The 22283-nt window shown below is 32.8% G+C and overlaps 1 long non-coding RNA gene across 1 annotated transcript in view; it reads left to right on the top strand.

Moving 5' to 3' along the window:
* The window catches only part of LOC116419840, an 826591-nt gene that overhangs the window by 387683 nt on the left and 416625 nt on the right, over positions 1-22283 (top strand). The window contains exon 2 of the long non-coding RNA XR_004230161.1: positions 12371-12513. This is a non-coding gene — a long non-coding RNA (uncharacterized LOC116419840). The remainder of the gene's footprint in view (positions 1-12370; positions 12514-22283) is intronic.

The raw sequence follows: 22283 nt of genomic DNA, 5'->3' as shown, positions 1-22283 counted from the left end.
TAGGTTATTCTGAATTATTTGGCATGAGCAACACTCCTATATATTCATTTCAATGTCCTAATCAATTCCAGGCCACCAGGCATCTGAGCAAATGCTCTCATGTGAACAATTCCCAGATGGGCTTCATGTAGTGTGACCAAGTTATCATGAAAAATGAGTTTCTCATGAAATTTCCCCATAAGCTATACCCTTCATGAGGACTGCCCAATTTTCTTTGCCAATTATTTGTCTACTCATATCCTTCCACCCAGTAACTTTTATGAGGCTATAACATTTACAAGGGATGCTAATTTTTTCATTGATGGAACTTTGTTGTAGTAGACAAGATAGCAATAAGTGAGCAACACTAAATAAAAATGTAAAATTTGCTTTATTTCGTAAGTTCTCAAAATTACATAAATTTTTTAAAAAATCTACTCAGAATGCAAAAAAACCTAATTATTCCATTTGTTGAAGGGTAACTGTATTACAATTATTTTAAATACATAGGAATGTTTTGGCAGTTTGGGGATGTAAAGAAAATAGCAATAAGAATGTTCAAATTACAAAAGTAACTTGAAAAATGAGCCAATTATTTAACAATATTCACTAGTGAGAAGAAAAAAGAAAAAAACATAAATGAGATTCCTAAACACATGAAATATTAGAGATAATTTCTAGGTAAAAATATTTTGTAGTAACTTTGTAGTGGCAAAGAATTGGAAAATGAGTAGATACACATTAATTGGGAAATAGCTGAATAAGTTATGGTATATGAAAATAAGGGAATATTATTGTTCTATAAAAAAGGGGAACAAGCTGATTTTAGAAAGGTCCAAAATGATTTCCATGAACTGATGCTGAGCAAAACAAGCAAAACCAAAAATACATTCTTCACTATAATCATGAGATTGTGCAATGATGAACTATAATTGGTTCTTCTCAGTGGTTCAGTAGTTCAAGGCAATCTCAATAAACTTTGAGTGGAAAATATCATCTGCATGTAGAGAGAACTATGGACAATGAATATAAATCAATACATACTATATTCACTTTCTCCCTTTTTCTTCTATTTTTTCTCTCATGATTTTTCCCTTTTGTTCTGATTTTTCTCTCCCAATATGATTCATAAAGAGATGTATTCTTAAAAACAAATGTAAAATTTATAATAATAAATAAAATATTTTTAAAATATTGTAAAAAATTTGTAAAAAAAATAAAAAGAATAAATAAGCAAATAATGAACTAAAAATAATCTCTTTTAGGTGTAAATCTAGGGTCCTATCAAAATAGAGGTCTTAAATTAACCTTAGGAGACAACCAAGTAGTAGCTATTCTAGCATCAGTGAAATGTTTGTATGCATCCGCAAGAGAAAAACAAAGACTTAAGGAGTATTTATGTTTCATAAAGAATATTAGTTTTTAGTATGGTAGAAACAAATCATTGATCCACACCTAACACTGCATCCCAAGATAAAGTTGAAATGGGTTCATGATCTAGACATAAAGAATGATATAAACAAATTAGAAGAGCACTGTATAGTTTACCTCTCAGATCTGTGGAGGAAGAAGGAATTTTGACCAAAGAAGTAGAAATCATTTTTGATCACAAAATAGATAATTTTTTATATTAAGTATAAAAGTTTTTGTACAAACAAAACTAATGCAGAAAAGATTAGAAGGAAAGCAATAAACTGGGAAAATATTTTTACATTTTAAAAAAAAGAATGTTAGTTTTGCAGTGAAAGAAATCAGTTGTATGGAGGAAATTCCTCCATATCTTTTTAAATAAATGGAGAATAACATAACCCAAGGCTCATATTAGGAAATGGCTCAGGGCTTCAATATTTAATACTATGCTTGTAGTTTGTAGACAAAATTGTAGTCATAATTATCACTGGTGGTGTCATAAATAAATGTTTATTTATTTATTTTTTTTTTTTAAGAGTGACAGAAATAGACTAGAGCTTTAAGTTGAGTCTTGAAGGAAGAAAATCAGGAAAATTATTTTTGTTTGGTTTTATTTGGATAGTTTCCAAATTTCTTTTGGTTCATTTTAACCTTCTAAAGACTAATATCATATGCATTTTGATGGTTTTAAATATATTGTTTCCATTCTAATTTGATTTTAAAATATTATTAATTTCCTTAAGCATTCAATGACAACTTTTCCTTAAACAATGTTATTTTTGTTCTGTATTATTCAGGACATCAGTTGGTAATAGTTCTATTCATTAGTTCCATTGTGACCTCCAGGTTTAAGTTTAAAATCTTCATTCTTTATTTTTCATTGGATTTTTTCAGTAACCTTAGGTCTAATGAATTCAAATTTTTGTGTTGAAGAAAAATCCCTAAGAAGGAGCCATTTAATAAGTTTTTTGTGGTATTGATAGACTGATATTATACATATACATACATGGGTTTGTGTGCATCTGTATATATATATTTAATCTATCTATATGTAATTATTAAGGCATTTTAGTTTGATTCTCTTTTTAATTTGGAAGTTCTGTTTAGAAGAGGTGGTTCTAGTCTTAAAATTGGAAATAATGATAATTGAATTAAACACTCTCTAAGAAAATACTTTTTTATATTTGGAGTTCCTGACATTTTGTTAGCTGAATGTTTTCAATAGAGAACAACTGTTCACATGGACATAAAATATACAATATTGCCATTGTATTTTTAATCTATTTCTTAGATTTTCAATACATAAGTTACCCATAAGGGTGAACTTGAATCAAAGGCTTTCAGATAATTAACAAAAGCAATATATTTCCAGGAATGTGGGGCAGCTGATTCAATAATTAGTGATTTGAAAATAATTTGCCCTTTATGCCTCTTTGACATTTTCATATTACTTTTCTGCTCTTAAGCTGGAAAAAATGTGGTGTGTGTGTGTGTGTGTGTGTGTGTGTGTGTGTGTATGTTTATAATAAAAGTTGTGTAGTTTTTGGTATAAAATAGACATGTAAATTGTCTCATGATTTCACCCCAAAAAAGTGTGATGTTTTCTGTTTGGATAAGTGATCAAGCCTGGATCTGAGAAGAAACCTGGTCTTAATATTAATAATTACACTTTTTCTGCCTTTCTTTTGATATAAATCATATTTTTATCATGTTAAATTTTTACAAAGCTATAGATAACTAGGATATTCTTATTTATAACTCAAGTACCATTTTTAAGTGTTTGAAATAATAATTATGCCTCTTATTTAGCTCTGGTGTTCTGAAAAAAGCTAGAGTTTGTTACCCCCTTTGATGTACTAGCTCTGTTGTTCATTATTACTCGTTATCCTTGAGTTTACAATTCTCATTTTATACAATATGTTTTTCTATTATGTTGGATTTCTTGCAACTATATATATATAAAGATAATTTTTGAAATATTTTCGAGAGTGTTTTTTCCTCCTATTTCTTTTCATTTTGATCCACTAAAGGTTTTCATTAATTTTGAATTGTGCATGCATGTGTGTATGTGTGTATGTGTGCATGAGGTTTTGTCTACTTATATTGTGTTCATCCTTTGATTTTCAATTTTCATTTAAGAATATTTAAATTTTCTCACATTTCTTTTTCTTTATTTCTTTCTGCATATTTCATTATATATTACATGTAAATCTTCTACTTCATATAATAGAACCCTACCATATAAACTTTTAAGTAAGGACTTATATTCATAATTTCTGCAAAGACAGCTGGAGAACATATTCATTCATGATGGTAATAGCAGATACCAACTTTTTTTAGAATTGCTCTGTTGTTTAGGTATAATCATTCTACTCATTACTTTCATCCAACTTAAGGTTGGGGTTTTTGTGTTGTTTTGGTTTGTTTGTTGGGTTTATTTTTAATTTTGGGAGGAATTCTACTCTTAGTATGTCAATATTAGAAATACCAATGCTATTTTGCTAGCCCCTTAAAACTTCATCTAACAAAGGGTCGGATAAAATCATCTTCATGATCATCACCACCACCACCATCACTATACATGGTATTAATATTACTGCTAATAGCATCTTTCATAATTGCAAATTATTGTTTCCCAGTATGTTGCTGTGTGACTTGGAGCTCAGGTTACCACTGACAAAAAGCCATTATGAGACCTTTGCCTATAATTGGTAAAATGTATTAGTATATAGTGATATATATATGTATATATATATATATATATATATACATTAATAACCTTCCTTCCTTATTTTTATTTGAACATATCCCTTTATTTGGGATACATCTCAAGCACAATCTTCTTCATTAGGCTTTTTCTCCTCCTACCCTTCAACTTCCAGTAGTGTCTGTCTCATACTATCTTTAAATTTAAATAATTTATATATAATAGTTGTTATTATTAACTTTATATTTCTTTTTGTTCATTGTTATATGCACTTGTTATCTCCTTCATTACCAAGTAAAATCCTTGCAAGAAAGAATTTTTATTCTTTATACTTGCACCTTCAATGGGCATCAGTGCCAGACACAAAGGAGATATTTTATAGACTTGATTGTTAGATTGATGAGCAGTTAGGTAATGATGGGCCTGAAATAAAGAAGAACTGAGTTCAAATCTGGCATCGGACACTTGCTATCTGTGTTACAATGGGCAAATCATTGATCCTCTTTGCCTCAATTTTCTTATCTATAAAATTGGATGAAGAAAAAAAAATTAGGAAAACAAGATTCAGGATTTTTGCCATATTAACCCAAAAAGGATAACACAGAATTGGAGATGATTGAAATGAACGAACAAATCAGATTAATTCCATCACTCAATTTCACTATATTTATGATATGGCCACTTCTGGGGAAGGTGTGCCAGGCACTGGGTTGTTGTTTTTCTTTTTGTTTCTGTTTTTAAATCTTATTTTGTCTTCACAAAAATCCTGGGAGAGGGATTGTATTTTAAATTTTATGATAATATGGCAAACAATGGTGCTTTATTCATTTTATAGACAGTGTCATTAGCATTGAAAAATTTGCTGGAAAATTATTTATAGTTTTATGTTTTATTTTTTGACCCACTCATTCTGAATTCTATTTGGCTGATTTTGATTTTTTAAATAATATTTTTATCACGGAATTTTTGTACCTCTTTTCCATGACAATTTCCCCCCACAAAAAAAGCACTCATTAAATCCACATGCATTTATTAAGGGCTAATTTTCTACTGAGCTGTGAGAATACAAAGATAGGAAAAATTATTCTCATCTTCAATGGACCTATGTGTTGGTGTTTAGGAGGTGAGCAGGATCGGAGGTGTTTCCACTGAAATCCACTGAAGGGCCTGTCAGTCCCTATTTGGGTGCCAAAAATGTTTGTTTTTTCTTCTTTAAATATAATATAATAATAAGATGGTGGTTCTCTCTAGGAGAGAAGGTTTCTTGGGGAGGTTTTCTGGAGGCAGCCTTCGTTTCAGTTACAAGTAAATAATCACTCCAAATCTCAGCCAGCTGATAAAAGTTCAGATCTTTTATTGTGTCCTTCAATATATCCCGGTTAGCTCAGGCCTATCTCTCTGCTTGGTTCCAAGAGCTCTTGGAGCTTTGTCCTTGGCTTCTACCTCTGCTTTCTTCAGCCTCTAGCCAGCACCAAGTTGGAAGATGCAATGAATCTCTCTTGCCTCGAAGATAGGGCTTGTGGGCTTCCTCCCAGAGTGCTCCTCTCCGACCCCAGTCAATGTTCTGGAGAAATTCTTCCTCAGCTCTAAGAGCTTCCTGTATATATATGATCTCCCAAAGGTTAACTCCTCCTTCTAGAGAAAATGGGATTCTGGGTTATCTCCCAGAGTGCTCTCTGGCCCTAAGAACTTCAAGGGAGGTGTGAACACAAGCATTATTGTCTATCAGTTGTACTCAGTACCTTGTTTCAAGTTCCGGCCCAAAACATCTCCTTCCAAGATCAAATCAATCATATTGAACCATGCTAAATTAGATAATTATTGCCTCTATCAACTCTAATGGAGTAATAGTTTGTAAAGATTCCAACACCTATGTTCTTTAAAATTTTTTTAAACAGTTTTCTTTAGAATTTTGATTTCAAATTCTATCCCTCTCTCCTTTCCTCCTCTAACCAGAGGTTAGAACCAGAGGTTCTAACCAGAACCTGAAAATATAAGCAATCAGATATAGATTATACATGCAAATTTATTAGTCATTTTGTGCAAGAAGACTTATGTAAAAACAAAAATGTGAGAGAAAGAAAATGACAAATAACATGTTTCATTCTGTATTCAGTCAATATTCGTTCTTTTACTGGAGGCAGATAGGATGCTTTATTATTAGTTCTTTGGGATTGTCTTGATCATTGTATTGGTGAGAATACCTAAATCATTCACAGTTCTTCTTGGAACAATATTGCTTTTACTGTGCACAACATGTGCCTGATTCTGTTCACTTCACTATGCAATAAGCTATGTAAATCTTTCCAGGTTTTTTTTTTTTTTTCTGAAATCATCCTGCTTGTCAATAATTCCATTAAAAATATCACAGCTTATTTAGCCATTACCCAAATGATGTCTATTCCTTTGATTTTCAGTTCTTACCTATCACAAAAAGAGCTGCTATAAATATTTTTGTACAAATTTATCCTTTACCCTATTTTTGGATGTCTTTGGAGTGTGGATCTGGCAGTAGTATTTCTGGATCAGAGTATATATACTGTTTCATATATCTTTGGGCTTAGCTCTAAATTGTTCTCCTTAATGGTTGAATCATTTTACAACTCCACCAATAGTGCATCAGTGTACTACTTTTCCCCAACCCTTCCAACATCCAACGTTTTTGTTATATTTATTATATTCTCTTTGATAGATGTGAAGTGGTTCTTCAGAGTGTAACCATTTATCAAAGGAGGAATGACCTGCATTTTTACTCAGTTACCTATATATTTTGAGTGGTGAGATCTTTTAGCAGAGGTACTTAATACAAAACTTTCCCCATTTTTCTTCTTTCCCTGTAATTTTGATCGTATTGGTTTTGTGTGTGAAAAAATCTATATTATATATAATCAAAAATATGCTTTACATTTTGTTTGTTACATTTTGTAATGTTGTCTATGCTCCTAATTTCCCTCTCCCTTCTTCTCTCTCTCCCTATTTCCCTTCCTCCCTTTCCTTCTCCCTCTCCTTCTCTTTTCCATTTCCTTCTCTTTCCCTCCCTCTTCTCTCTGTCTCTCATTTTTAGTACTTACATATTATTTTTAGTTTACAAAAGCATTTTATATATACTAACTCATTAATGCATGGAGATTTTCTTTTGTTCTATGCTGTGATTTTATTCTTTTCCTTCCTTTCCTCTCCCTCACCTCCATGAGGAGGCTGCAATTAAGTGTAGATATTCATTCCATTTCCACTTTATCCCATTCCTGTAAATCAGAACATTTCCATACACTTGATCCTACTCCCTTCCTCTGTTACTTCATAAATTTTGAAGACTTTTACACACACACACACAAAAACAAACACACAATGTTCCTCTCTAACCCATTCCCAGTAACCCATTTGAGGATTCCATAACTACTAGCTCTCCTCCACAATCTAATTCCTTTGTGTCAGTTTTTCCTCTCATATCTCATTTGTATAAAGTAATTACTCCTTTTGCCTTTTCCTACATGGTATTGATTTTTAGAATCACATTATACTCATCTCTACCCTAGTCTTTCTTTTGAAGTATCCAATAAATAATAACAACTTTAGACACATGGTTTATATTTCAAACTATAAAGTAGAAACAGTTTATACTTAGAGACTTGAAATTAAACTTTGACTTTTACCTTATATTTCACTTGGATCTTATATTTGATCTGGTGTCTTAGAATTTGGTTCTGATGTTCTTGTAGATTTTTCTTGTAGAATTTCTTTCAGGTGGTAATCAGTTGAATTTTTTTCTATTTCTACTTTTCCTTCCTACTCTAATACTTCCAGGCAATTTTCTTTAATTATTTCTGGTTTTATTGTATCAAGTTTCTTTTATTTTTCTATTCTACCTTTCAAGTAGTCCAATCATTCATTTATTTTCTTATTGATCTGTTACCCAGGTCAGTTTTTTTTTCCTTATGGGTTGTCTCACATTCTGTTATATTTTTTTTCATCTTTTTTTTTCTGTTTATTTATGGTTTCCTAACTTTGCTGTCTCCTTTTTAGTTGATTAGCTTTGTTTCCATAATCTTGTGTTTCTTAGATTGTCTCTGTTTAGTTTTTCCTCAATCATGCTCATTTGATTTTTAAAATCTTTTTTGAATTCTTCTATGAATTCTCTTTAGACATTTAACCATTTAACATTACTCTTTGGAGTAAATAAGGCATTTTTTGCTTCCATATTCTGCTCTGAAGTTGAACCCCAGTCTTCCCTATTCCCATAGTAACTTTTTTATTTATCCTTTTCATGCTCATTTTTTTTTATAGTTTATAGTAGATTGATGGTGTGTGATCACTTCTAATCCTAGGGTATGGGAGGTGGTTTCTCTGGCTGTGATCCTCCTTCAATTCCCCTTCTAGAATGGAAACTAAAACTCCATTATTTTCTAAGTGTTCCCAGCCAGCCAGAATTGCTTCTGCACTAACCTAGTATGTCCTGGTTTCTTCTTGTCCAAGGTCTCATTTTGGCAACACAAATGAACCTCATGATCCTTATCATCAGAGGCCTCCTTCATTTTTCCTGACTCAGATCACTGACTTCCCATATTGTCTCCCTATGAAGTGAAAAATTCTTGTGGCTGTAGTTGAAACTACTTCCCAAGCCAGCTATCCCAAGGACTTTCTGAACTTTTGTCGTAATATCTTTCTTTTGGATCTTCTTGATGTTTCAGAGAAACTAGCCTGAAGGTATTTATATTTCATAAGGGGCAGACCACAGTCCTGGGATTTTTCTTTGGAGTTTTTCTAGTTGTTTTGGAAGACTACAGTTCTGCCCCAACTCTTGCTTGTTCTTTCACATACCCTTTCAAATTCACCCTGAAATCCTATTTTTATCTTATCTGAGGGGGAAATTTGGAGAGCTTGGGTTTTTTGACCTACTCTGCTATCTTGTACATAGTAGGTATTTAATGAATACTCATTGATTGATTAATTGAAAGAGTGACTGAAAATTCAAAGATCCTTATAAAGAAAAGCAAAATAGGGATATCATAATTAGATTTTCTGTCTTATTAGTTTTGTCACCTGAAAAATTAGATGCTTATTTTATATTTCATGAACCATAAGGTGTCTGCAGTAAAAGTCTGTGATTCAAAATCGTTTCGTATTCTTTATTGCTTCATTTTAATGTAATATAAATTAATATATTGCATATACCTATTTCTTAAAGGTAGCAGAAAGTTGAGAAAAGTCTATATAAATTATTCACCAACAGGTGATTTTATACTTCTATGATAATACTGAAAAGAATAATGGAATAATAAGCTTGAGAATTTTTGATCAACTGAAGAAGATTCCATATTGTGGAGAGTGACTTAACATCCTGGATACTTTAGAATCATTTGGAGTCAGGATAAGCAAAAATCCTTGGTCTTTATTCTTGATCAAAATGAGATGAATGGACATAGGAATCTCCTCTTCTTCCTCTGCCCAGAGTCACACTCACTTGTCTTGCTCCACCTTCTAATCCCTCCTTCAAACTTCTTTATACATCTACAGATCAAGCCAGAACAAAATAGTGAGGTGGGCCATTTTCCAAGCATATGCTAATAGAGTATTGTCCAATAAGTAATTAGCTTTAAGTGCTTAGCTGTCCAAGTGTGTCTGCTCAGTTTCAGCCCATTACACCATTTCTTTGAACATATAATAGTTCTGTGATTGGGGCCATTTCTAATAACGATAAGACTGTACACTGTGTATAGATGGGCATTTCTAGATATTATTCTGGAATTCTCAAAAACTGTGAAATCCAAATGTGAGGTCCAGCTCAAGAAAGAATCATCACCATAATCTTTATCATCATCATCAACAACAGCAATAAACAAACCAAAAAGAGGAGTTAATACTACGTCATCATGATCATCACTTGCTTAGTAATTGGTTATAATTTTTCTTGATGATAGTGGTGATGACCACTATGGTAATAGTGAGGTAATAATGAGAATAATGTTATTAGAATTCAATATGTGTCCTAAATGACATTATAATTTCCCATACTAGACCCATCACTATGCTACTTTTCTTTCTGGACTCCAAGACGACTGGCACATTTTTTTTATTCACATATCTGATCATTTTACATGTTAATATAAATCTCTTCTATTTGACTATCCAGACAAATTTTATAGGGAATCTCAATATGCTATCTTTGGGTGATATTCACTGAGTCTTTGCTTTCCTAATTGTAGGACTAGCTGTTCAGCAGAATCAATAATTCTGTAGTCATGTTGAACTGTGTGTTATTGGATTTTCTGAGTTATGCTTTGAAACAGCCCTGCATAGTACACTTGGCTATATACCAGAGGGAGTAATTCCACATTGGCAGAATGGATGGATTAGAGACAGCTCAATTGCTCTTTTCTATCTTCTATTTGTCTAATCCCCTAATGAATCTCAGCATGTGATGGTTCAAGTGAATGACCCAGATTACTCAGTTTAGATTCTGGAAGGTCAGATCCAAGCCTTTTGATGAAATTAACCTAGATAGGTCAGAAACCGTTATTTCAAAAGTTCTTGGATGAGGGGCTGACTATGCACATTGTCCTGTATTACACTGGGAAATGGCAAAGTGGAAAGGGTGGCCTTTTTTTTTAACAGAGAAATAAACATGACACCTCATGTGAACCATAAATGACATTATTTTATAACCAAATGGGACTTTTTGTGACTTGTTTCTATTGTTTCTCAGTTTAGTAATTTTGTAGTCAACATTCATAGGATATTATAGCAACTTACACAGCATAGTATAATTGCAAAGAATCATACATTTAAAGTCAAAAGAGTAGAGTGTGATTTGAGGTTCTAAAATTATTAATTTATGGAAATATGGCCAATACATTTAGTTCTCTGTACCTCAGAGTTTTTTATTGTGAAATAAGGATAATAATTTCTTGCACTTCTTGACAAAATGTTCATGAAAAAAGCTTTATCTTTTATTTTTATGATAGTCCTAAATGAGAATTCACTTTTCACATCCTGAAATTATTAAAATAATCAACATCCAGGAAGGATTCTTATAGAGGATGATGGTCACTGGGAGATCATTTAATATTCTACTTCTTCCCTTAAATTGCTACCTTAGAAAGATATAATGGTCACTAGCTAAAGAGTCCTGGGACAAGTTAATTCTTTGTGGCTACCATGCCATACTGAATAATTAAAATTGTTATTTTAGTCACAGAAATCAACCAAAAATTTAGAACTGACATCAAGAAATTGGAGGATAATATATTTAGACTGAGAAGGAACTTAGACAAACAACCATAGCAGTTTCACGTAAATTTTACAGGAAGAGACCTTGATGCATATGATTCAACATATATCTGATGAGGAATGTCCTTTCTGTAACATACTTTGCAACAAATCTCTGAGTTTTCCATGAAGACTTCCAATGGAAAATTCATTATTTCTCATGATATTCTATTTTATACTAGTCTGATACCATGATTTTATGATAGAGGAAACTGAAGACAAGAGAATTACAGTGAGTTGCATCCAGGGGAAAAAATAATGTTTATAAGAGTCAAATTTTGATTCTTGTTCCCTCTTCTACTTTTGTTCCCCTATCTTCATCTTATATCAAAATTTTCCTGAGTTGTGATTTTTACTGTGTGGCAGTAGCAAAACTCTTGTATAACCTTGAAAAATAACTACAAAATTAATACTTATTTGGAATATACTGGAAGATCTAAAAGAATCATAACATCAGAAAGGAAAAAGAAAGAATCCTTATCATCCCTATATATCTATATCTTTATATTTATAGATGCAAATTTATAAACATCTTCTAAGTGCATAGAGCTACATATATATAGAGAGATAATTATACTATATATATATATATATATTACATATAGATTTATATATCATGTAGATAGATGTGAGGATCTGTATTTAGACAGATATCTATTTATTTATATGCACATGTAAGTATATTTATAATCATATGTGTGGTATATATAATATTATATATATGTGTCTGTGTATGTGTCATTGCTATTTCTTTCTTTTTTTTACATTGTTTTATTTAGTGATTTCTCCCAACAATAGAACTATTCCTTGTAACCCCAAATTATAGTTAAGCATGGCAAATCAAAACATCTGCCATGTCTTTAAAGTAAGTACTTCATCCTACACCTTTCTTCTAGTTGATTTCAGCCAAGAGGTAAGACAGATGCTTTTTATAAGCTCTTTAAAGTCATGATTGGTCATTGTAATGATATGTGTTCTCATGGCTTTCAATGTTGTTTTCTTTTACAGTACTATTGCTGTTGTGTAAAAATTTCTCCAGGGAAAACTTCTTAACGATCTGAGCCATCCAAAGTGGAATGGTCTGCCACAGAAGGTGATGGGTGCCCTCTCTTTGGAGATACTTGAACTAAAACTGGATGGCTACTGCTTAGGTATGTTTGGGGATTTCTTTTGGATATATATTAAGCTAAATAAACTCTGGTCCATTTTAACTCTTAACTCTTGTGGATTCTATATTTCTGTTTACTTTCCATGTGTTGATAAAGATCTTTCCAAGGTTGTCTGGATGACTGTTGTTATGAAGTAATAACAGTTAATGTAATTTATATGTTATGATTTCTCTAACTATCATTCAATAGGTACCCACTTTTCTTTGAAGTCTTGATTATAATCACCCATTTTCTGAAAGCAAAAAGACCTCTGCTTACATTTCAAAGAGTGCACTTTACCTCCCTGATTTATAGGAGGCCTTTGGGCCACTGCCCATTAAGACTGGGTAAAATTAGTCAGTTAGAAAATTCTTTTGCTCTACTGGTCAATGAAGCAATAAGAAAACCAACTGGGTTCCACTTAGGTGACCTGACTTGAAAAACAGGAATGGTGGCTATTCCCAAACCTCTACATATATTAATCCCCTTGACCTCAAAGTTTGCACAAAAATGCCAGCTCAGCACCTTTCATTGGCATAGAGATTCCTAGAACACAGCAGCATACCCTGGTCATGTACCTTCACATGCTGTAATATTAGTGATTAACATTTTTTACCATTAAGTACCAGAGTTCAAGGACATAGAAGCTGAAGTAAACAATGGCTATGAATTTCAATCTGGAGTGTTTATCCTGTGCCCTTGGAGAGACGACTTCATTTTTTTTCTCTGTTCTTAGCTGATACATGCTGGGCAGGGAGGCATATGTGAATGAGAATGGAAGATTCTTACTCTCCCCTCTTCAGCTAAAAAAAGATTCCTTTTGTACCTCTCTAACCCTAGACCTCCCATCTCCTATCAATTTTTATGTGAATTAACTTTTGTTTCTTGTTTCTTTCAATTCTTCCTCTTCCCCCCCGAAAAAATACATCATCCCCCAGGTTCTGACAGAGCAGTTGTTGCTTTTGGATATGGTTTATCCTATATTGGGGGCGGGGGAGGAATGGTATTAGCAGGTGAAAGAAAGTTATTGATACTAGAGCCCAGCATAACACACACCACATTTATGCCTGCAAAGCAGAAAAAAACAGAAGTTGAAGGTTCAATAAATTCATGGACCCTAAGTAGGTTCTATGGTACAAAAAAAAAATTTCAAGTGCAGAAACAGAGTTTTGCTCATCTTTGAACAGAAGATTGCTTGATCAATGATCCTCTAAAAACTAGCCATTCTATTACCTGGAATTAATGGTCAGTTTCTCAGTTAATGTTCTGGGGCAAGACAGTCATCTGTGTTCTAACAACCAGTCATTAACTGAAGTAATGATGGGGGTTTTTAAGCATATTATATCTTCTATGACCATAACCAGCATTCTGCAATGACAATTTGACTCATTTCTGGTTTTCTATTTGTTTGGAGAATGTGATCAGCTGAATGGTCACTTAGGAAAATTGATCATTTGTATCTGATGATTGTCTGATTGACAATAAATAAAACAACATGTCTCTAAGTATCTGAAAAGCAGGGGAGAAACTGGTGGAGAAACAACTGTTGATCTTAGTCTGTGACAGGAAAAACTTGCTCAACTCAGGAGTGGTGTATGGTTCTGTGAATTAAATTCTTCTCTTTGCCAGTCTCAGTTTATTTGAAGGAACTACAAATGTTTAACCTAAGGAAGAGAGAACTTGGCAGTGCTGTAGGGAGAAGAGTACACTTGTCTCCAAGTATTGGCAAGGCTATTATGTGCAAGACTATACCTGATCTCTTTGGCCCCATTGGTACAAACAGAAAATGGATGAGCAAATGGTGTGGAATTTGCAAAGAGGCAAACTTTGGGTGAATATTAGGGTGAAAACAACAGACTGCTTCCAGAAATAAGAAGTGAAGTTCTTATGGTTAGTTTTTGAGGTCTTAAAGAAAAGACATACAAATAATCAAATCTTGAGCATGTTTCAATGAATATTTTTTGATATCCTACAGTTTGACCAATACTAATGGTTTATTAACCTGGTGTCCAAAAATTGCCAAAAGGTTCATGGGTAGATTTCTGGGGGAGGGGGGACTTGAAAAAGTTCTTGAACTTGAACTTAAACAAAGTATTTTCATTAATATTTAAATGAAATTTAATTTTCTTTCATTAGTAATAAAAAAAGTCTGATAAGGGGCCCATAGGCTTCATTATACTTCCAAAGGAGTCTTTAACATAAAGAGACATGCATACAGACACAGACACACAGACACACAGACACACAGACACACAGACACACAGACACACATACATATACACATACATCTCCATCTCTCTCCCTTTCAAAAAAGTTAAGAATCCCTGAGTGAGGTTTTCAGTAAGATTCTTTTCAAATATGAAATTCCATGATTCTGCTCTGAAGAAAAGGCTTTGCTTACAAAAGATGTGATATAATAGATGAGTAGTAGACATGGAACAAGAGCTTGTTCCCAATCGCCTAGACATTTATTAACTATAAATTAACTTATGTTCTCTGAGTCTCCATTTATTTATCTGCAAAATGAAGATTATCAGAACCATGATTCTTTCTTACAAGGTGATGGTAAGTTTCTGAGGAAATAATGTTTGCATTTATGATAATATATGAGATACTGTATTGTAACATAAATAATATCTCAATATCACCTGTTGTTAAATATGAAAATATTCTTGTGAGGAAAATTTTCAGTGGTATTGGTTTTCCTTTCCTTAAGTGTGCCACATTAGGTTTTATTCCCTAATATGAAATCCTGATTTTCTTCATCCATCTACTTTTCAAGCTATTTAGTATAGGGAATGATACAGAGTTTGTACTTATCCTGACTTCTTTATACTTTTTCCTAGTATAAAGTTTATTTTGTGTAATAAAGAAGTGAAACTATAAGTAATTATCACCTTTCTCACACAAATAATCTCAGAAATTTAACATCTCATACTTGGACAAAATTTGGTATTTAACAGCTCTCACATACTTCAAGTTATTGTAAAACTTTCTCCCTTATCACACTTTTTTCCAAGTGAAGTATCCCCATTTCATAGAGTCAAACATGTAGGCTTGGAAGTGAAGTCAGACTTCATCTATTCCCCAGTTTCTTACATTGTGGTTTGGCCTATAACAGGCTTGGTTTTTCTCAGTGGTTCAGTGATCCAAAGCATCCCAATAGATTTTGGACAGAAAATGCCATCTGCATTCAGAAAAAGGACTAAGGAGACTGAATGTAAATTGCCACATGCTATGTTCACTTGTTTTGTCAGTTTTTTTTAAATCTCTCCAATAGTTTTTCTCTTTTACTCTTGAGTTTTCTTTCCAAGTGATTCATAAAGCATTGTATATTAAAGGCTACACTAAAAAAAATGTTAAAAAAAACATGGTTTGACACTACTTATCAGGTCTTGTAACATCTCAGTAAGTAAGTAAGCAAATTATTTTAATTTGCATAGATATATTATATTCCTATATACTGGGGTCACATAAAAATTTCTTGGGCAAAAAAGGTATCACAAGTGAAATAATTTAAGAAGCCATGACTATTCCCTGCAAAATACATACATCTCATTTTGAGGATGAGAAATCAATTTGACTTGTACAGCATCAAAAGGAATAAACATTTGAGACCAGATTTGAACTAAGGTCATCTGATTCCAGAATTAATGTTCTTCCCCCTGCATTACATTGCTTCCCAGTCAGTCCCTTCAATGACTTCTTAGATGGAATGTGCTAAAGTCCTTTCATTATTCTGTTACCCTTTTTGTTTGCTTATAAATATCACTTACTGCTCTCCCTCACTAGAACTCTTCAGTCAGAATGTGGAGAGTCAATGACTTAAAAGGGACTTGGGAGAGATATGCTTATAAATGTATTGATTGGACTACATAGTATCTGAGGTCTCTGAGAACTCTGAGAGTCTTTCTTCTCTGATTCATTTTAATTCATATTTTTATTGTTCTATTACATCTAGACTATTGCTATTGCATAGTCAACAACTTGCTTCCCACTTACATCTTCTCCTCTTTTCCCACATATCTAAAACACTATCAATTATTATTCTTAATGCAGAGCTTATTTACATGCATCTCACTTCCCTGCACAAAAGCTTTAATCTCACCCCATAGCTTAAAAAGAAAAAATAACAAACTTCTCCATTGTTTAGCAAATCATTTATCACTTATCTTTCCTTCATTATCTCTGACTGTTCTTTGATTTGTTGCATACATTTCAGTCAAACTAGATTACCTAGGCTTTCCTGAACACACTATGAGTTTGTTGTTGTTGTTTTTTGTTTGTTTGTTTTTACCTTAGTTCCTTGGTTTAAACCATTTTCTCTCTAAAATGCCCTTCATTTACACCTCTAAAGCCAATCAGGCTGTTGAGGGCTTAAACAAATGCCATCTCTACCATGGGGCCTTCCATGAACTTACCCAGTAGCCAACCTGAATAAATTGCATTTGCTATATAAGGGCCAATGATAAGGGCCAATGATATGAAAACATTTTGTTGAGTACCAGGGAATCAAAGCTAAAATGATTACATGTTCTAGTTTCATTGAGAAATTCATAGTGACTAGGACTAGGAAAGTAATTTGATCACTGTTCTAAATTGATCTGCTTAGAATGGATCTGCAAAATATATATACATATAGGAATCATAATTTTCACACTGATTTTTACAAAATAGAATGCTGTTATATTGGGAAAAACAGAATGGCAAAGTACTTCATGGTCTTGCTATATGAAGCTTAATCAAGGCATCTAGTGATGATTAGCTTAGAGAAGAGAAGCCTTGGAAGGTGGACTATAAGAGATGTCTTTTAGTATTTGTGGAGTTCTTATATGGAAGTACTCCCTAGAAAAGATTACAATTATTCTGTTTATTTCCAGGCAATATAAATAGGAGCAATGGGGACAAACTTGAGAGGGAAAATTAAGGCTTAATATCGGGGAAAATTGCACAAGTAGCTTGCTAAAAGGCAGACATCTCCAAAAGTGGATCAGGTTGTTTCCTGAAGTGGTGGATTTCTCTTTGCTGAAGATCTTTATGAAAAGTGGGATGATCATTTGTTTATGAATATTGTTTGAGGGGTTCAGTGCTTAGTGTAGGTTGCATTAGATGGCCTCTAAGGTCTCTTCCCACTTGAGATTCTATGGTTCTATGAATTTATTAGTAAACCTCATAATCTTGGTTGCTGGCTTAGATCCTAGAATGCAACTGGTCGCCATGGAAAAGCATGAAGCCAACTGACCCATAAGAGAATTGAACACACACCATGGATCTCATTAACACAACATTTGTAACCAACTGAGCCAGAAGCTGTGAAAAGACCATGAAGAAAACACATTTTCATGAGACAGAGGATGATGGAGGTTCAGAGCATGACAAGCTCAGTAAGTGGGGCCACAGAGGTTGCTGCCTCTATGCAAATTGATTATGTTCAGCACTTAGGAAAATTGCTTTCCATCTATCATCTGCTTGAGAAATAATCTCAAGTGAGTCACACAGATTTGAAATTTTTCAAAAAAAGCTTATGAGAAAGCTGTACAAGTGACCGTCAAACTAAAGACAAGACTTTACAATTTAGCTATTTATTGAAAGCAGGGGTATGGCTTTAATGGAAAATGTAAATAATGATTAGAAGGGTTAAAATAATAGCTAAAATTAAGATGGTATTTTTAGGACTTAAGTGAATTATGAATTTGGAATCTGAGATTTTAAGCTAGTGCTTAAGAGATCACTTAATTCTTCTTCCTTCTCTCTTCATTAACAATCTTTTCTATATAAGGAAATTGATGCTCAGAAAGTTTAATCAATTTCCCAAAACACACATCCAGTAAATAGCAGAGTCAAGATTTGAGTCCTGATTTTCTGATTTCAGAGTAATTTTTCCAGTCTAACAGCAGATCATTTTGTTTGTTTTGTCTGTTTGACCTTCACAATAATCCTGATAAGAACCTAGTTAATACAGATTTTGGTTTTTAAACTGAGGATCTAGGCTTCATGATTTTTCAATGCTTAGAAATCTAAGTAATGCCAAAGAGAGATTCTGCAACTTGGTCTCTCTGACTGCTCAATCCATTACTTGTTCCAGCATTATACATTACCTGGTATCTTTCTTGAATCAGTATTTTTCAAAACAAAATAGACAAATAAATAGGTGACTATAAAAATATTTTCCCCAAAACAGTCTCCAAAATAATCTCTGTTCACACTGACAGTCTGATCTTTGGCATAAATCTTTTTACTTCTCTCTTAGTTATATCATAAACCCCCATGAGTTCAATTACCATGTTTAAACAGATGGCAGCCAAATCCATCCAGCCAAAGCAAATCTCTCTCCTGAGTTCCAGTTTTGCATCACCAACTGCCTTTGGTTCATCCATTTCCACCTGAAGGTCCCGTGCACATCTCAAACTCAATACTTCCAAAACAGAAAACATTCCTCTAACTATTTAACAAAATTGCCTCTCCTCAGAGTTCCCTTTCTCTATTTAGGGCTGCCCTCTCTGTCTTAAAGTTAGGTTTATACTTGCTGTCAACTTCAACTCATCCTTTCACTTATATTCAATACAAATCTGATGTCATAATCTTAATTCTTAATCATGTGTCCAAAATATCTCTTACATCCATTGCATTTTCTCCACTTACATGAGCACTATCATATTGTATGCACCTTCATCTCTCACCTGGACTATTGTAACAAATTCCTATGTTGTCCCCTTGCTATGAGTATCTTCCCTCTCCACAACAATTCAACATTGTTTTCCAAATGATCTCCCAGGAACATTATGGCCAAATTCCAGAACTCCCAGATCAAGGGGAAAATACTAAAAATAACCAGAAAGAAACAATTCAAGTATCATGGAACCATAGTCAGGATAGCACAAGATTTAACAACTTCTACATTAAAAGAGTGGAGTGATTGGGATATGATTTTCTGGAGGGCAAAGGAGCAAGAGTTACAGAAAATAATCACTTACCCATTAAAACTAATTATAATCCTTCAGGAGAAAAGAATTCTTAATGAAAAGAACTGAGCTGAATACAAAATTTGACTTACAAATACAAGACTATAGAGCAGCATAAGAAGGTAAACAGGAAAAGGAAATCATACAGAACTTAATGAGGGTGGACTTTTTATATTACTACTTTGGAAAACGGTACTTGTAACTACTAAGAATTTTCTCATTATTAAGACAGTGAGAGGGAAATTTTGTGTGTGTGTGTGTGTGTGTGTGTGTGAAAAAGTGAAATTATTAGGTGAGAAAAGAATATATTGAAAGAGATGGAAAAAGGAGCAGTAAAGGGGGTAAATTATGTCACATAAGAAGCAATAAAAACTTTTACACTGGAAAGGGGAGAGGGGAAAGATAAGGTAGATAGAGTGAATGCTACTTTCATCAGAATTAGCTCAAAGATGGAGTAATGTACACACTCAATTGGGTAGAGAAATCTGTATTATCCTATAGCAAAATAGAATGGGAAGGGGATAAACGAAGGAGGAGGGTAAAAGGAGGGAGTGTAGATTTGGGGAGAGATATACTTAATATGTTTAATCATAAGCAAAACATTTTTGAGGAGCTTGAGGTCAGAAGAAAGAGAATAGAATAAACAAGGTGAAGAGAATACAGTTAGCAGGAGTAATTGTGGGGGGAAATGAAGCACATTTCTCTGATAAAGACATAATAGATCTCTGAGTCAAATTAATAAAAATAAGAGTCATTCCCCAATTCATAAATGATCAAAAGATAAGAACAGTTTTCAGATGAAGTAATTTTCGCTATCTATAGCCATATGAAAAAAAATATTCTTCTTCACTATTGATTGGAGATATGTGAATGAAAATGATTCTGAATACCAGGACATAGGTGTTATATTTATTAATAGGATAAACAAGGAAAATGATAAATATTGAAGAGGATATGGGGAAAATGAGACAATTTTGTCCTTATATGCTAAGTACCTAATATAGTATCTTGAGATTAGAAGGCAGTTAATGAATGGATGTTGAATTTCATTTTATTTCATTTTCCTTTACAATTATCATTTATTATTATTATTATTTTATATTTTATTTTAATTAGGTGAGAGACTGTGAATGGCAAGACATTATATTAAAAAAAATTTATCAGTAGTATTACTTCAGGGAGCAAAAATAAAGAACTGGGATTGGGGGAAAGTTTAGATAAAGTTGATTGACAAAAGAATATTTTTAAAGTATCGCATATACTATTGGACATATGCTAATTAAGGCAAAATTTGAGATGTTAATAATGGACTCTTTGGATTTCTTTAACAATCACTTTCATCTCCTTTTTTCTTCTAGAAATTAAACAACTTGAATTCAGAAATTATGCCTACTATTTTTTCCCTCTTTTGGTGCCCAGAATATTGGAAATATTCAATGAAATAGCAGACATTGATTGACTTGACTAACTTCAATAAACTAACTTCTCTGGTGTTGTATCAACTCTATTATAGGATTTTCTTTTTCTCTTTCTTGAGTGATGTTGATGTTACTAACAATACTGAAAATTGATCATTGAATTACTGGCACATATAAAGGAAAATATATTGAACTGAGATGGAAAGAAAAAAATATTTTTTTAAATATAGAAGAAAAGAGGAAAAGAGTTAATATGGTATAGTTTCATCAAGAATTACTTCCAGTGCTAGCCTTGTTTTGGGGATGTGGGCTTTGAACAAACTAAATGCCTATTGTGATCAGGAGTATGAGAATGATAGTGAGCCATCTTGACTGATATATAAACTTCCGAATTCCAAATAAAGGCCAGCTGTGTACAAATAGAAATTCTGAAATTGCTGGCAATTCACTTAAACTTCCAGTGTTGTTAGTAACATTAACTCATAAGAAGTGGGAGTCCGGTATGGAAAAACTGGAATCAGTGTGCAAGTTAATCAGCATCCTTTTTATGATCCAGGAACTAAGTTAAGAGTTCACGATATACAAATAAAGGCAAAAATAGAGTCCCTGTCCTAAAAGAACATAAATTCCAATGGGGTAGAAAGTAACATTGGGAGAGGTAACAAGCAAGTGGGTGTGCATATACAATGAAAATGGGAGATAATCTCAGAAAGAAAAAAAAATACAATCAAAAGTAAAAAAAGTATTTATTTCTCTGAGTCCTTTCTCCAATATTATAAATTGCAGAACAGATAATCCTTAGTACAATTATAAGCTACTGTCCAAATATATATTTGGCCCATCCCTATGATTCTATTGGTCTGTATTTACATATGAAAAATCCCTTCTTCACTTCAGGTCAGAAGCTCATCTCTAAGTTATCACTATTCTTTAACACCCCAGATATACTTCTAAAATGCTTGTGTGTTTTCACACAAATAATGGGGGTCATACATTGGCTTAAAATCCAGGTCTTTGTAATTTAAGACATAGAATTCATTTTATCTTCCCTGCCATGAGTCTTTTATATAATGTAATATATGTTTTCACAATAACTCATTTCTATCATATTTTAAAGTTTATAGGGCACTATAGATTGCTCCAAACTGTTCTAGGGCATTTCGAACACACTGTAACCTCTCCTCTCCTATCTCATCATATTGTACTATGTTTTGTTATGTTAAATTAACTATGGCATAATATAATACAATGTACAATAATATAATGTAATGTAACCATGTTAATAACATAAAATGCTTTTTACAGTAACATTGTATTCTGATATTCTGATAAACAGAAACAGATATAAACATAGCAAAAGAAAACAGAAAGAGAAATAATAATAATAAAAGCT

The sequence above is a fragment of the Sarcophilus harrisii genome, chromosome 6 (assembly GCF_902635505.1).
Source record: "Sarcophilus harrisii chromosome 6, mSarHar1.11, whole genome shotgun sequence".
Taxonomy (NCBI): Eukaryota; Metazoa; Chordata; class Mammalia; order Dasyuromorphia; family Dasyuridae; genus Sarcophilus; species Sarcophilus harrisii.
This window is presented reverse-complemented; position numbering and strand designations above follow the sequence as displayed.